The 14558-nt window shown below is 34.7% G+C and overlaps 1 protein-coding gene across 1 annotated transcript in view; it reads left to right on the top strand.

Annotated features, from left to right (window-relative positions):
- Positions 1-14558, top strand: part of ORC5 (origin recognition complex subunit 5) — a 59655-nt gene that overhangs the window by 22944 nt on the left and 22153 nt on the right. The window lies entirely within an intron of this gene.

Here is a 14558-nt window from a genome sequence, read left to right as displayed (position 1 = left end):
TAGCTGTGAATCCAGTACTTTATCTGTCTAATGGTCTGAAATCTGCTAATAGATAACTTTTCCCTGGTGCTGGACTGTGGTCTGTACCGAGTTCCTTGGTTTTTCCCTGAAGTCTGTAAGCCTGTTTGCATTTCTGGTTAGGTGTTTAAATGTTCACTGTCCCATAGCCAAAATCAGTCACATTGTTGCACACATTGCTACAAAAATGTAGTGGTGAAGAAGCAGCAGAGGGAATAAGGTGCTTACAGGTGAACAGTGTTTGCTGTGGTACATGTACCTGCTGTTCTCCGTTTGGACAAAATATAAGTCTTGCAGAGAAGAGTGAGGATCCCGTTTCACTAGATGGCAGCATAGCTATAGAAGTGAGTGGAATTAAGTAAATCCAGTGGTTTCTCAAGACCTCTGGGTTTGTCAAGTGTATATTGACCAATTCTGTGTAAGTAAAGATGATTTTCTACTATCAATTTGATTCTTGGATATCATTTCCACCTTAGAAATTCTCAATTTCTTCCTTCTTTCCAGTTGTAATTTGCTTACTGAAATATTTCCTACCTTTCCCTGTTAGCTATCAAACTTAACCAAGTAATATTTCAGTTTATTTTATGCATTCATGTAAAATTCTTGGAACATAAGTGTTTATTTTTTAGGATGTTAGCTTTGTATTCTCTTATTTTTGGCTATCAAAAGCATTTTGATACACACTAAATGTGAATGTATTATATAACAGTATTTTACAGTATATTTTCTAAATTAGTGTAGCTGCATATTTTACAGTTATTCCAGGTAAGAGAACTAAAGTCAGTATTCCAATGTACAGTTAAGTAGTACTGAAGCCACAATTTGTACATGTTATAGTTCCACCTTAGGCTAAATTACAGAATTTACAAGTTCAATGAAATGCTTTGTTCTGATTTAGAGTTTGCACTAGATGGCAGTGTTATCAAAGAATAGTTGTAATTCTTTATTTTCTGAATATCTGGCGATTAAGCTATACTGATATTAAAAAATTGTATATAATCTTAACCATGTTAAGACAAAGAACTTGCAATAAAATATGTTTACACAATAACTCAATTTTATAAATTATTTAAGAGTATTTTTAGTTATAAAGCAATATTACATTAAATTTTAATTAAAAATATTGAAGTGTCCACTGCAAAGTAATAAAAATGCAACAGAATTTAAAATAGGTTTGGAAAGTAGTTTAAACTAGGCATAATATTTAATTGCTTTTCTTTCTTGAATAGTTAAAAACAATTTGTATTTCAGTGATCTTTGTCATTGGTTATTCTGTAAATATATTTTTCAAAGAAAATATTTAGGACCTGGCTTATCCTTATCAGTACTGATACATTTTACTGTTAAATAACACAATCTTAAATTTTTTGTTCGTATGATCAGCATGGAAATAATAATAAGATCATACAGAAGTTTAAAATGTTTATGTCAAATATTTGGCTTCTTAACTGACTCATGATTAATTTTATGTGCTCTTTAATTTATAAACTCAAAGGCTGTACATGAACCAAATGCATATTAATTCTCCCCATGTACTATCAGAAAACAGCATGCCTTAGCTTTAAAGTTGGTCAACAATCACAGTCAAGATTCAAGAAGGACTGGCAGCTGCTTTAAGATCTCTCACTTGCTGATTTCGTGCTATTTCTTATTGCTTCTTGTTTTTCTGTATAGTTTCTATTCACATGAAAATTTTGGTTATTAGCTTTTCAAAAGTGAAACTTCCGTGCTAATGAGCAGCAAAATTTCATTTTTCCTCTTAATGGTAGGTTTTATTGAAAATGTTTAGTTTTTCTAAATAGATTTTCAACCTAAAATTTGAATCTTAATCTTTTGCCTTTAAATATCATAGTCTTTAAAATGGTCTCATACCTTTTTTCAAATCAAGTCTTAGCATGTTTGTTTTGCAAGTGTGATCATTGCAACCAATACAAAACCAAACAACTTCTGCTGTAACTTCTTGCTGTAAGTAGGTTACAGGAGATAGAATTGGGCCCATTCATTTTTGGTCTTCCTCACTTATATAACAGTATTTTACAATATTTTGGTCTTCCTCACTAACTAGTACAAAAGAATAGCAGAGAGTGTTAAGGGAAGCAATTTTCCACTTCTGCAAATGATAATTTTTTAGTTGCTCCCTTAAAAGTTGTAATTTCTCTTGGATTTGTGCTCTTTTTAATCAAACTTTGCACACATCCAGTAAGGTTTTGTGAGACAAAGTTAATGGAAGGTTTGGAGGTTTTAATTATAGGATCTTCATTTCAGTACGTACATGAATTGTTTGTATTCGTTTAAGATGTTCCCAGTGTTCATTTTTATCCAGAAAATTCAGTTTTCTTTAGTATTTTGTCACAATACTATTTTTTTAGCACATTGTGTATTAGTTTAACAGGTTACTGAATGTAAGTTTATTTGCTTCAAGAAGATGGAGGTTAGAAAACTTGATTTCTGGAGGCATTTGAGAGGACAAGTTCTTAAAATGTTTGTCTTCAGACACAATTTTGTGTAATATTTAACAGATTGAAGATGATATTGCAGTCACCAATGGGCAGTACATTCTGTGCTGACAGAACTTGCACAGTGGATGGTTTCTGGCTGAGTATGGGGCTGAAGTGTTTTAAAAGGTAAAATACGGAGAAAATGGTGAAAGGATGAAAGTGCACTTTCACACAGTGCTGAAAGCTGTGTGACTCTGGGTGTGCAGTCTGCATCCTACAACAACAGAGGAGTCTTAGAGGTTCCTTGCTTGGTACAGCAGGAACAACCAGGAGTATTATTTCTGTCTCCATATGGGTCCAATGTGCAGAGTAGGAAATATTCATTGTGTCCAAGGGCAATTACAGCAGAATGGAGGGATACAAAGAAACTTTGTAAAGCTTGCTGAAAGTGCATTCTGCAAAGGTTCTGAGAATCTATTCAGTATTAGAGTAGTATTTCGTTTTAGGTTTCCCACAGAAAATAGACAGAAATACAACATAATGCTCTTCATAAAAACATGCCTTAGTATAGGACACAAATGAATTTATGCACAAAACATTGGGCAAGAATTATCAGCACCAATTTAATTTAAATGAGGTCATTTTACACTGAAGAGGGTAAGAGTTGTTCATATCACAATCAATGAGGAAGTAGATCTTGTTGTTATGGTTTACAAGCCAAAATTAACCAATGTTTTTTCCTCTACCAAAGTCATTCAGTAATTGCTTCTTCAAGTCAATTCAGTTCTCCTGGCCATTTTTCATTTTCGAGGCATTTTATCTTGCTTTTTCTTTCTTGTGAAATAGCTTTTCATAAAGAGGATTGATTAGATCTACTTGTAGTTTTGAGCTATGATGTTATCTAAGGTAAAATGGAACAAAGCCCTTTATCTTGCATACTTTTGCATATTTTATTTCTGGTAGTACATCCCTGAATATTTGGTAAAACACCTAAGATAACTTCACAGAGTATATCATAGCTGAAAATTACCAAATAGGTAACTAATCAGTAACTTCAGTTTTGTTTACATTTTCATTCTAATGCACTAAAGTTAGGTCATCCCAGGTTTGGTTTTAATGTTACTCTTTATATTTGGCAAATATTTTCAGATAGTTGTATAGTTAGGATTTACTTCTGACTCTAGTGCATTTGCAGTCAGAGATTTCTAGGAAGGGTGTTTATGAGTACATGGAGACACATCAGGTTTCTTACACATAGTCTGTATTTCATTTATGGGACATTTCTTATCTCTTTGATGCTGGATCTAAGAAAACCATTTGAATTTTCTTAAGAGCGTCACAGATTTATAGAACTAACTAGTTGTAAATGTGTAAGAATTTGGAATGAAGGGTAACAAACCTAAAATTTTTCAATCTGTTGTAAAGATAAATAGCATTGCAAATTGTTGTCTAAAGAGTAAGAACTTTTCATCTGAAGTTAAAATAAATGCAATAGTGTGCCTACTCAGTAAATTGAGTAGTGTGTTAAGTGGTTTGTGTGTTTCTCAAAGACCCCAATATGATCTGGGTCTATGAGAAACATACAAACCACTGATGTACATAACATAATTCCAGCTGGAGGGAGCCAGAGGAATATAGTTTTCTGTAATTAAGAGAGGAAAAAAAGTGCCCTTTCTTGGAATGTAAGAATTTGGAGATATTTGTTTTCTATTTTCTTGCTTTCTTGTCTGCCTTACATGAATAGAATAGGGAATAGCTAATATTCTTTATACAAACTGCAACAGTATGAGGCGATTTACCTGAAAAATTTCTTTGTCCTGTTGTGTTGGAAGCATGCTTTATGCCTTTCTTTTTCAGATGGTAATTTAATGTTTAAACTGCCCTTTATTTGTAAATTGACAGCCATGGTAAAATTTCAATTGCAAGATTGGAAAGATGCCTGATTTTGTTCTCTACTTACTTGATTTGCATTATGGCCTGCGGATGTCACAGCCTTTCTGGACACCATATATCCACATTCTGATTATAGTTCTAACTCTGTTACTGCATTATGTTAGGTTCCCTTGATGTAGCAATTTGATAAAGAGGAATTTGATTCTATGATTCTGTAGTTCTGTGATTCAATTCTGTCAGTATTGTCAACTTAACGGGGTTTTTTTTCAAATGGAAAGCACTCTTAATCGCTTCTGCAAGCTCTGATTGTATTAATGTTTAAAAATAAGAAGTTTTTCATTCCACATTTGACAACTCTTGACAGAATAAGAATTACTCATTTTTTGCTAGATCAGCTGTATTGTGTTCCAGCTTTCATTGCTGTTGGAGGGACTGCTCATAGCAACATTTTGCATCTGGTTTTAACACTATTATTTAAGACTAATAGAATACTCTCCATTTAAAAAGTGAGCAGGTGGGTGAATTTCTACAGAAAAAGGTCTGGTTTAAAATGTGTGTTGTTCTCCAGTGTTCCCTAAGAGGCCTTATTATGAAAAAGAACAAAGATAAGTGGAGCCATTTTTATTTTAGAGTATGCAAGAAATACAGAGCATATTCTTGTACTGTCAGTACAAGATGTTATATGTCAGTAAGTAGATTAATTTTTAATTTTTTAAAAATAAATGAAATGCTGGAAAAATGAAAGTTCCTGCTGATTCTATTAAACCACCTTCCTTTGCTTTCCTATTACTCTGAGATTCCACAAATGTTGTGCTTGTTCTATTTTTGCATGAATGGATAGAGGAATTGCTAAAATTTTACCTGAAATAATGGAGAAATTCATAGCAGACATTAGCTACCTCAGTGTGGGGGGTGACTTTGGAAGAATATATTTCTATCCTGTTCTCAAATGAACTTAACATTTATTATTTACTTAACAAAGTTCATAATGCAGGGAGATTTCTTGTTGTCTGGTTGAATGTTTAAAAAAAATCCTTTCTATCTATCTAATAGATAATATTGCAAATTGGTTCAAGACTAAATTGAAGCATATCACACATCTGATTGTGGAGAGTGCCTTTGCTTTATATATCCATTAGGTGCTGCTGAGATTTGGGAGACTTGAACAGTTGTGTACAAAAATATCTAAATGTTTGAATAATTATTTTATACATTGTTGAAAGGTGGAATCATTAAGTAGTGAATATTCAGAAGGAAGATGATTGTAGAAGTTACATTTCTCTTGGAGTTGACTGTGTATGTAGATTTTCTTGAATTTTGTTTTTGGAATATAAGCAAATATATTCTCATGTATTTCCCTATTTTTATCACTTCTTGAGTTCTAAAATTACAAGAGAGGATGTGATCAGCCTCTGCTTCTGTCCTATTGATTTAACCTGAAAATGACTGCATTTCACTGTCCTCTTGCTTCAGAGGAAGGTACATAAAATTGCACAGCTTAATCCATTCTGACCACAGGAGGTGTCATCTCTGGAGTGATCCTTCTATACTTCCATGCAGGGGGAAACATTTATTTTTACAAAAAAATGAACTGTATGGAAAAAGCTCTTAAAAGCTTATGTTTTAATTTTGTTTTTTTTTCATGAGAACTATTTAGAATTACTGTATTTCTCTCTATCTGGTCAGTCAGAAGATCTTTAGAGCTTTCCAGTGACAGGAATGAGCAAATATAAACTGTAGACTCTGGGCTTATCTCATTCTCATTACTGGTCTAAATAAACTTCCCCTCCTCTTTCAGAGTGCAGTGAAGATAACTAAGGCACATCTTGCCAGCACAAAATATCTGTTAGTCTTCTGTAACATCCTATGTCTCACACAGCATTCATATATAATCTGTATATCCCCACATGTTTATTGTCCAAGTGGGTTTGTAGTACAGCCTTTTGATCCTGTGACTTCATGGTTGCCCTTACCTAAAAGATTATTTTTGTATTGTTAGAACATCTTTTTTAGCAGTTGTCAGTTTGCAGCTGTGGTTGTTTTTTTTTTTTTAGACAATTTTATATTCTTACTGTTGTATTTGAACCTAACTGGTTTTGATCCTGTATCCTTTTATAGGTATATTATGCATCTGACAGACTTTGTTTTCCTGGATCTGCCTATTGGTTAGAAAGTGTAGTAATCTATTGATCTCATTGTACTGAATTGTATTGATCTCAGTACTCTGTTGATTTTCTGTAGGTTTGGGAAGATGGTGATAAGAGGTAATAAATAACTCCCATTTTCTCATTTTCTGTTATTGGTTACTGGACTAATCTGGCAGAAATTCATGATCTGAAATGGGAACTTAATGTGATGCACAGCATGGTGACATAGTTAGCACTTTAGCACTGACTATGGCAGCTTGAGAGAGCCTGCTGTTAAGCAAAAAGAAAGGAGAAAACATTACTTTTAACCAAATAGCTGACTCTATTTTTTTCCAACTCTGAGCATATCTGTGAAAAAAAATAAAAGTATTCTTACTTCAAGTAGTACTTTCTAATTAAAATTCTGAAGAGACTGATGTGCTTGATTCCTTCTAATTTTAATTGATGCAGAAAAGATATTTTAGAAAAGCTAATAGTGTTTTACCTATAATGTTGTTTTGATCTCATTCTCATTTTTGGAGGTATATTGATAATACAGCTTTATGATTTCTTAGGAAGCTTTCTTAATCAAATCCTATTCTGTTTTGTATGAGTTCTTTCTTTACAGTAATTTAAAGTAGAAAACTTACCTTATTTCTGTGAAGAGCTTATATGTTTCAAACCTTACTCTATGGCTTAAAAACAGTGTATTTAGGAAAACAAATCATTGTGAATTACTGGAAACTAGTTTTATGGAAGAAATTTTGGTTATGACAAGGGATAGACTATTGAGAGGGAATGAGGAGTGAGGACTTCAGATGAGATGAAGTTTTTCAGGAAGATAAAGTGAATTCCTAAATATCTTATCTAGAACAGTTTACTGATTTCTAAACTTCCTTGCTTTTTGATCTTAGTTTTTTTATTTGTGTAGCCTGTCCCTAAGCATTTGCTGACCAGGAAGTAGCTGTATTTAAGGCTTTGTGAAATTGATTTATGATAAATTTGTACTTTTTTGATTTACTTTAAATTTAGTGTATAAATGACTTTAATTTCAGTATATAATCTGTTCATAACTTTCACAAAGTATTCTTGTGGCCCTGTGAACATATTATATATTCCCTTGTGCCTTTCACATGTCTTAGATGGCATGGTATATAATATAGGGAATGTGTTGTATCAACCAACAGTTTCTTTAACTTCTGTTCTCTCTGCACATTATTTGTAAACAGTATTTGAAGCTTCCAATCTTAACTTATCTATGAAAATGTGTTAGTGTATCAAAGAAGTAAATATGAATACATGAAAGACAAAATAGAGTTTTCCTCCTTCCAAACTCTTTCCTTTCCATCTCTTTCTCTACACACTTACTTAGAAATTGGTTTCATGTACTTACTGGTAGGAACATCGTTTAATACTCCAGGAACAAATTTGTGCTGTGTTTACATCAAGCAGTTGCAGCTGAGGCTTGTTAGTGATTGCCTCCCCAATTAAAAAAAATTCTTCACTGTGGTACATGAACTCCTATTGTTTGGAGATAAATAATCAGCTCATCCCCTCTTTAGGGAAGAACAAAGAACATAATAGTACATCTGGTTCATGTGTTAAGACAGCAAAGATTAATTAAGCAAGTACTGCACAACCTCTCTTGATAACATATATATCTAAAAACAGCCTGTATATTATAAGTTTTTTAATCACTTTGCTTTAACCATTTAGTGTATGCAGAAAGTCTCTTTCAGAATCACCAGCTATTCATGGAAATAAGATAGGACACAATACTGAGATAAAGCAAATTAGAGCATTAAGATAGAATTCATTAGTTCTCTCTCAAATCTCTTGTTTTAAGCTTATATGCCTAGAAAGATATGATTAAATACTAAAAAGAACCTTTCAAGCCCCCAGGTGACATCATTAATACTCTTTTATAAATTCTATCTTTCTTAGAGGTGATTTGGCTGTTTTCTCTCACCATTTGGAGTATGACCTGTTTGGGACAAGGAACCATTTCCTTATTGAGCATTTGTGTAGAATCTAGTTATTTAAAATACAATTTCAAAACTAGGACTAGGTCTGGAGATTAAATAGTTACATTGCATGCCCTGTTTCTTCACATTCCTGGTGGCTGGAACTAAAGTCTCATTCCAGCTGAAAGGCTACTGAGGGCCAGTTTTACCTGCTGTACTTTTTGCTGTCATTGTCTTTCGGCCAAAACAGCTTTACCAGCTCCTTCACACAGTTCACATCAGTGAGTTGGAGGGATGCAGATATCTTGTCAAGATCTTCATTTGACAATCCTTTGCTTATTTAATATCTTTTACTTCACTGCACGTACAGTAATGGATGCAATTGCAATTTCAGTAGTGGCAAGAAAGATTGTTCAGAATCACTGGTTGAAGGGTTGGCTGTAATGTTGCATTCTTTTTATTGATGTGCTCCTTGGACTGCTTGTTATATAGTCCCATGTCCTCCTGCCCCTTCCTAATGCACTTTTACATCTCCCTACCTACACTTTGTTCTCCTTTGGTAATTACACCTCAGCTGTCACTTCAATACAAATTATTTTGCTGTATCACATGTGAAATTAAATTTGTAGAATTGTATCTGTACCGTTCTGTCTTTAGCTTCCATTTCCTAATGAGGTTGAAAAGTCCTGAGACTGTGCCCATGAACAATGTTAGAGCATAAGGTAGCAAAATGGTACATTAAAGAATATGTTGGATCACTTTGGTGAATGCTTGTACTGTTTCTGCCCTGCCAGCTGCAGTCAGTTCTAGCTACTGACTTTGTGCTTGACACCCCTCCTCCCCTAAAGACCCTTTGCTGCTGGCTGTGCTCATTTGATAGCAGATAGTGGGGCTTGCCACAGTATCTTGGACAAAAGAAGCAGCTGCATTGAAAGAGAGGATTTCAGAATATGAAGCTTATTCACAAAAGAATGCCTCTTGGTAGATGAGGAATAGTTAGGAATTTACATAATCTCTCTTCTCCATCTATGGAAATAAAAACTGGAAAATATTTGGGGGGAGCAATGTGGAAAATTGATAGCACGATGTAAGTAAATCTCATTTATGGAAGGTTTATATTCTTATTCTTATATTCTGCAAATATCATTCATTTAAAATATGGAGAGTGACAAAACAAGGTGAGACAAATCCTACAGTAGCTTAGACTTGGAAAAGCTGATATAATGATGATGACAATGATGATTATTATGGGTGAAAATGGTTCTGTGTATCTGAAGTTGCATAGGTGCTGCAAAAAGTTTGTCCTTACCACTGTATGATTTAATTTCTCAGGTTAGATGGAGGAGAGTGGATGATACTAGAAATAATGTGATTATTTTAGGCAAGATTGGGTCTACCTATGTATGTGTCTGAACAGTAAAAGTACATATGAGGTAGTCAGTGGGCTTTTCTAGTTAATGGAGAGAAACAGACATGCACCCTGATGCAGACATGAGCATCTAAACCCACTCTGTTAGTGAAAAGTTTTAAATCTGTACTAGGGTTCAGTGAACTGTGTCCTGTGCACTGACTCCTCCATCCTCTAGAAATGGAATCAAGACAGCCTCAGATGCAAGCATTTACATTATAGCTGTGTAAAGCTATTCTTTCCTGAAGGACTAAGAAGTGTTTTCTCAGTCATTATTCTGGGTTTCTTACAAAACAAATGGAAAAGCCACCATCAAATATCCCTGCTTGGATGTCATATTCCTTGTCAAAATGTTTGCAGGCTGGGGGCAGTGATTGATTTGTACACCTTCCCACTCATTCTTCCTGCAAATTAAGTTGGGCTGTCACTCTGCAGTGAGTACTTGGGCAGAGCCTGCCCAGGGCTGCATTGCACGGCTGGCAGGCTGGTGTTGGCCTTCTCATCCTTTTTTTGCTGGACTGCTTTTGACTTATTCCTAAGGACAAGGTGCTGAAACTCATCTCTTTCTGATAGAAACTTGTTTTGCAGAATTCTGTGGTGATGACCTGTCATTTTACGTTCTTGAACTTGCAGTCTGAACCCTACAGCTTTGAACTGTATTTCAGTTAGAGCAACTATAGACTAGCTCAGTGTCTTCTGGAAACTGCTCTGAAAGTGATATTTTTCAATGTGAGAATGCTGAATATGTCAGGAAGGGATCTTCTGTCTTTGTTTTGTGAAGTATGAAATGAAAAGAGGTTAGATATAACCTCTGCAAGTGCAAGTCATAGAAGATTTACCAAAAAAATGAAAGACTTAGAAGTTATTTAAATTTCAGGAAGTGCTTCAGAGGTAAAATTTAAAAATTGAGATTCCATACTGACATTCAGTGTGGATTTTTGGCACAGTTGAACTGAAACTAAAATTGAAATGTTTGAAGACAGATCTAGTTCATTTACAGATTTAACTTCATTCAGATGAACATTCATTACCTTGCTGTTACCCATGTAGGGAAAGGTGTTTAAAAAAAAGAAAACAAACATGAACAACAACTCAAAACCAAACCCCAGATAAACAGACAAAAATCTCCGTTTCAAAAATTATGTACTTTCAAACTATTTTTAGGTTATTCTCTTATTTTCTAATTGGTAGTTATTTATGAATGTGATTAAATTTATGTATGTTGCCATTTCTAACAGGACCTGAGTCTAGTCTCCATAGCAGTTCTCATAGAATATTGAGAGATATCTTTCTGTGTGCATGGTTTTACATACTTTTTTTTTCTGCTTGCTCACCTTCCATAAATGTTTCCTGAAATAGAATACAGATGAACTGTGGGAGCTTCATCATCCTATTGTGAACATTGTAAAACATTCCACTATGAGAAATAGAATATACAGGCAATATGTCTATGTCTTCTGAAACGTTTTGAATTCAGACTCTGGTTAGTAATCAGTTTGAAAAAACATAGGAGATGTGGTAGCTAGGATATTTTTTGAAAGGCATAGCTAGAGAATATGAAGATCCAGGTTTGTCTATTTTAATAATTGAAGAGTGCTGGATGTGTTGCTGACCATCTGTGACCTACATAGAATGAACTAGTGGGTGTTCCATGTTCTAGATATCTGTGCAAGAAATATGGAAGACAACGTCAGAAGAGAAAGTAATGAATTATATACAAAACCCACAAACCCTGGTGTAGTAGATACAGACAGTAAACAGATTGACTCAAGAGATTACCACACAGACATGAGAAGAAAACTGAAGATTGTTGTTATAAAATGATCTTTTTCAGCCTTTTTTATTTATTACTAGCATATGGCCTAGGAAGACTTTTTGCAACAGATATCTTCTAGTGTGGAATGGCCTCTAATGGATGTATGACACTGATGGTGTAGAGAAAAGCTTTTTAATAATTGGTGTGACTGTAGTGCTTGTGAAAGATGCTAGACTGACAGTCTAGAAGACTGGGAGCCTGAAGTAATCTGTTCTGATTCACTGAACAGGTACGGCAGAGGCATCAATGGCACAAAATCTCTGCATTGCTTTTTAATTGTAGCCTGAAATATCTACCTTTTGTTTTGAGCTGGCTGCCTCTTAGTTAATAGTGACAGAGAGTTGCTGTTCATCCTAGTACTTAGCTCTCACAAATGGGCTTTTGACGTAGAGAAGCTTTCTGTTTAGCTTAACAACTTCTGTCACAAATTGTGATGGGCTTCCAGTGGAGGTAGAAGGGGGAAGGATGGCTAGCAGGGAGCACATGGTGGCTGGAGCTGTTGCACAGGAGGCTGGACTGCTGGGCATCATGTCCTGAGCCTGCCTTTTCTCTTCCCTCCTAGACAAATCATTGACACCTCACTGGTTTTAACCTTGTAGTAGGCATTTTGTGGGACTAGCCTGTGGAATGCTGTTTGACCAGTTGATTTAACATGTTTTCCATGCAGTTGTGACCAGAACCAGAGCATCTCTTGATGACTGGGAGAAATGAAAAGGTACAGGTGGAGATTTGACATGGCAGAATCTCCATAGCAGTAAAGAAACCTGCTTTTATCCATGATTAGATAAACATTCAAACCAACATCTTCTTCTCCTCTCCCATTTCAAAAATAGCCCAAATTTTAATTCTACTCAGCATCTGGAATTCCCTAGAGTGAACCAGACTCCAGTGCAGTTTGTGGTCTCCATCTGGCTCAGGTGAAGCTTTTTTAACTTTACATTATGCTGGGGCACAGGGAATAGCTCGTTGTGTTAGAGTGATGAGGAAGAAAGATAGCAAATATGATAGGGAGTCATCAGTGTGACAGGAGATAAAAAGTAATGCTTGAAGTCCTCATGTCATTTTCTTGTGACTGAAAGTATTTATGCAGATACTAAAAAAGACAAATGTGAAGAAAAAAGGTTAATTAACTGTACTCCAAAACTCAAACGTATTTCAGACTGATTGCCCAAAATAGATGGTGCCTAAAACCTGGATAAAGACCCAAAAATGAGTAATGTAAACAATTTATTAGGCACTTATATTGTATTTTAATAGCAGAAATGCTTGTGCAGGTAATTTCATTTTTTTCCGTGATAGTTTGACATGAACAGAGAAGAAATTTGAGTCTGATGTTTTATTAAAACAAACAAACCAAACAGAAAAACCTACACACATCAGTGAAAAGTCAATATAAAGTGGTAAACGCAAGCTGGCATGCATAAGTGGATATGACCTGGAATAAAGCTGTTCAGAGAAAGGAAAATAATTGCAAAGCAGTAACACTTAAAAGAAGATGTAGGCATGAAGACTGGCAAAAATTAAAGGCTAGAAGGGAATGACTTGTGAAGAAAGATTAAAGGAAATGAACACATGTAATTATTACTTATAGCTATCTGTGTGCTTGGTGATGTTCAGATGAAGAGAGATGATCCCTACACTAATTTGGCTAAATAACTACCAGGGGATGATGAAAATGTCTGAAGGTATTTATAGTCTTCAAGTGCCAAGAAAGGATTCATTTAGAAGAGTTCAAAAAAGGTCTAAGTAGGAGTAATGAAATAAGATGAGCTTTTTTAGCTTTGAATACTTTAAAAAAAGCCTTCTTTTGGAGATGGTAAAGTGTGTGATAGTCTCCCCTGAAGTTTTAGTGCAATGCCCCACTGCTTGAGCTATTGCAAATGACAGTAGGCAAAGCATTCAGATATAAACTTAAAAGAAGGGGACAGAATTTTGCATTGGTGGGAGGAGAGTGAAGATGACTTAATAGATATTTTCTATCTTTAATTTTGATGGTCTCACATGGTATAAATTAACAAAATAAGACTCATGGTGTACTACTGAAACATAATTTATGTAAATTTGCTTTAGAATAGGCATTAACCTTGATCCTTACTTCAATTCTGCATTAAGCCTTGCCTTTGATACAATAATCTTAATTAAAACTGAATATTTTATGATTTAACTCCCTCTGCCTCATGAGCAGAACAATACTCTTATCTGTGTTACCTATAAAAGTGCAATCCATATAGACTATCTATTGCATCAGATGATAGGTTTGCTTAAGGTCATTTTCATATGAATAAAAGTACTGACAAAGAGCAGTTTAATTTGTTTAAAAATTATTAACTCTTATTTTACAACCAAATGTTAAAAAGCTAGTTAAATGATTTTTCATGCATGGTGAATTAGGAAATGTTGACCTAATAAATACTATATTCTTTTGGAGAAAAAAAAAAACCAACCTGCATGAATGAGGAGAAAAGTAAGTATTGGCAGATGTGATGTGTGACAAGTGTGTCATCATGTAACTGTCAATCACTGTCATCTTCATAATACTTTTAACTGGATTAGGTGAGGTAGTAAGAGAAAAGCTGTTCGTTTTGATGTTAAATCCTAATATGTTCTAAAAGGAACAGGCAGGAATTTGAAATGGGCATGAAATTTTGCCCTTTTTTTTAAGTTTTGGAGGGCTTTTCGTTGTTGATGTTGGGGGTTTTGTTGTTTGTTTTATGTTTGTTTTGTCATGCTGTTAGAACAAATGAAGGCTGTTCTGGATCAGTATTGGAACTTGCCCTCCTCTCACATGACCATGTGCACACATGCAAGACACATCCTTAATCTGGGGGTGCTTTGTAGTTGCAGTCACTGATGCAGGACAGACACCTTCAGGTTGCTCACTGCTTATAAATGGAG

Source organism: Melozone crissalis, unplaced genomic scaffold (assembly GCF_028551555.1).
Source record: "Melozone crissalis strain CALT ecotype California unplaced genomic scaffold, PUWL_Pcris_2 ptg000004l_1, whole genome shotgun sequence".
Classification (NCBI taxonomy): domain Eukaryota; kingdom Metazoa; phylum Chordata; class Aves; order Passeriformes; family Passerellidae; genus Melozone; species Melozone crissalis.
Note: the sequence above shows the minus strand (reverse complement) of the source record. Positions and strands in the feature narration are given on the sequence as shown.